This window comes from Rhinoraja longicauda, unplaced genomic scaffold (assembly GCF_053455715.1).
Source record: "Rhinoraja longicauda isolate Sanriku21f unplaced genomic scaffold, sRhiLon1.1 Scf000574, whole genome shotgun sequence".
Lineage (NCBI taxonomy): Eukaryota > Metazoa > Chordata > Chondrichthyes > Rajiformes > Arhynchobatidae > Rhinoraja > Rhinoraja longicauda.
Genome location: NW_027601790.1, coordinates 72,501 through 72,826, shown reverse-complemented (window position 1 = coordinate 72,826; position 326 = coordinate 72,501).

Genomic DNA, 326 nt, shown 5'->3' with positions numbered 1-326 from the left:
CAGATCAGGATCATTAAAAACACTCACTCTATTGGCCGTGATTTAACCTAGCACACAGTATTGCAAAGCCCATGCAAAGTCCAGTGGGCCAAGCAAACAAATAAGATAGATCTGGCTCGGCGTTCCACATCTCCACATCGTCACCCAGCACGCCGACGCCCATTAACAATTCCCCCGCAAATTGTGCACCTCGAGCGGCAGTACTTTAAACGGCGCCGTCTTCGGCGTGGACGGCATGAACCAAGTCGGCAAGCATCGTCACCTAGCACACAGACGTGCACTAACAATTCCTCCCCCCGCAAATTGCGCGCCGCGAACGGCGGTAC